We start from the raw sequence: 2595 nt of genomic DNA on the forward strand, positions 1-2595 counted from the left end.
TTGGCGTGTTTATCGCAGGTGTTATTTTGTTTGGTCGCTCTGTTACATTGGTCTTTGGTTCAAAGGACTGAACTTGGAAGCAAAAATATTCCGTATTTAGTTTACTGGTGGACAGCTCAAAGAACCTAGCTTTGACCATAGGGACCAATTCATCTCTGCCAGTAATATCTTAAACCTACTTTATAGCAAATGTGACCTTTACGAACTGAGTCTGGCATAATACGAAAAAATGAATAACCAAGAAAAAGAAAAACATTTCAGGTTGTGGTACCTCTTTCATTGAAATGCCAATGCATAAATTATTATGTAGGAGCATACCTTGGAAAGGCTCAACAAATCCAGACATGGAGAATGTATTTAGTTCTAGATACGTTTACTCTCTCTCAACACGTCTTGCAGCCTATGTAACAAAAGTTGTCCGTGCAAATCAATTACGCGATGAGCACATTTCAGGTTCAGTCACAGACCCTGTAATGTTATGAGCAAATGTAGAGGTCAGTCTAGTATTACATGAAAAACTATTGATTTGAATAAACCCTGTAACACGTACTTTGGTATAATATTGTAAGCATATAAATTACAATTCAAAAGCAAAAAAATAATATATCATCATCCTTTCTTCTTTGTTCCTCTCATAAACTATTCCATTTGAGATATATGAGCTTTCTGATACCAAACAGAAATAGCAAGCTTTGTACATAAATTATAAGAAATAGACATCTTGGCACATGTACAGTAAGGATTTAAACTGACTGGTGAAATAAACAAAACATGCCTTCGTTGTATAAACCCCTAGAATGCCCACATAGCGCCTAAAAATGTGTTCAGAACTAACAGCAATAGGAAGCGTTTTGACTTACCAAATAAGTAACCTTTCAGTAAAATACAATGAGGAGGTAAAAAAAATGTTAGCAAATGACAGTCAGGCCAGAAAATTGGGCAAACCCAAATCAGGATAAAGATGGATTTAGCAAGTTACTCTGTATCAGTCCCTGTTTATACATCAATTTTGGAGTAAAATCACGGGGTTGAACTGTTGATATGATTATCACAGAGCTTTCTTGCATTTTAGAACCTTTATCCTCAAGTTAACTGTCCATGTGTAACACATAGTGTTGCGTACAAATGGAAAAACCTTGTTACTACTGAAACCTGATTTTTTGTCCAGTTGGCTAATTCAACTCACGTTCCCTACATCTCTGCATCAACGATAGGAAATCATATCTACATTAGATCCTAAAGCACTGTTTGTATCCGAAAAGTAACAATTCAATCACAGAAATGAGAACCTATTTAGAGTAGGAGGATTTTGCCTCGCTGGTGCAGCACGATGCTCCTGGCGCCAGTGGGGCTGCCATGGTGCTGGCATCCCTGCCCTGCTCCGCCCTGGATTAGCTGCCGCACAATCGATGGCCCCTTCCTCTCTCTAGGCAACGGCCTCCAGCGGCTCCTCAAAGGCTCATACCAATCGGGGCGGTACCTCTACTCTACCTGACACGCTTCTGTAGGTGGCACTGAAGACGGATTGACCACCCCTTCACCGATGGCTGACCTGCTCCCTGCGCCTCTTCCTCAACCAGCGCCTGTGACTCTCCTGCGAGCAGTCCGGCCGCGCCACCACACCGCGTCCCGCACGCCTGGTCACACCCGTGAAACTGCTGTTTCCGTGCCGGCCACCGCCCCGCGCCGCTCTCCGACCTCCTCACCCCTGTTGTGCCCTAGTGTTGCTCCTCGCGCTGGCCACCCATGGGCCGTCCCCGAGTGTGTCCTGCGCGCCGAGCAACTGCGCCACGCGCCTCTCTCCTCCGACCCCTGTCCTCTAAAGCGCGCCCGCAGCAGCTCCCTACGCCCGCTCATCTCCGGCGCATGGCTGCGCGACCCACAAGCTCGCATCCTCTGGCTCCAGCCAGCCGCTCCCTCGAGCGAGCCTCGTCCTGCACCTTCGTCGACCTACGTCGCCCCTGCCTCGTATCCGTCGGGACGCCGCGCCCTCCGGACAAACACCATCCGCATCCCGCGACGCCCTTCGCACTCGCAGCGCGCCGTCGTGCTCGGCACCACGCCAGTGCTCCTCCCCTGTGCGCCATGGCCGCGCACCCACCGCCGGCGCCCTGCTCGCCGTGTCCGGCTACGTCCCGCACATCTGCCGCTCCGGCCACGCACGCGCCCAAATCCGCTGCTCCGCCCGCTCTTCGGCCGGCACCGGCTCGCGTTCAATCGCCCTGCCTCCATCCTGCTCTCGCGCTCCCGCGACGGCCTCGCCCCGCACCCTCCGGCCGCTCTACATGCTTCACGCCAAGCTCCGGCTTCGGCACGCCCTGCCGCCCGGCTCGCGCCACCGACTCCCGCGCCGCTCTCCCCTGGATCGCCGCCGTGCCGGCCGGACTGCTCCCCGCGCCGTGGGCCCTCGCCATCCTCGACGCCTCGGGCTGCTCCGCCTTGCTGGGCCCTCCAGCTTCGGCGCCCGCCGGCTCCGCCCCTTCGCCACGCCCGTCCGCCCGGCTCCGGCTCCCTGCTTCGACTTGCGGCCCGGCCGCTCCCCTCGTGCCATGGTCGAGATGAGGAGGACAAAAAGAATAAGAACTTTTCCCATGC

The 2595-nt window shown here is 52.8% G+C and overlaps 1 long non-coding RNA gene across 1 annotated transcript; it reads right to left on the reverse strand.

Annotated features, from left to right (window-relative positions):
• Nucleotides 1–318: 318 nt before the first annotated feature.
• LOC124667684 lies at nt 319–1403 on the reverse strand. The gene is made up of 2 exons (XR_006991364.1): nt 1290–1403; nt 319–1199 (listed from the first exon to the last, which is right to left on the reverse strand). It is a non-coding gene; the product is annotated as an uncharacterized LOC124667684 (long non-coding RNA).
• Between the last annotated feature and the right edge of the window lie 1192 nt (nt 1404–2595).

Source organism: Lolium rigidum, chromosome 6 (genome assembly GCF_022539505.1).
Source record: "Lolium rigidum isolate FL_2022 chromosome 6, APGP_CSIRO_Lrig_0.1, whole genome shotgun sequence".
NCBI lineage: Eukaryota > Viridiplantae > Streptophyta > Magnoliopsida > Poales > Poaceae > Lolium > Lolium rigidum.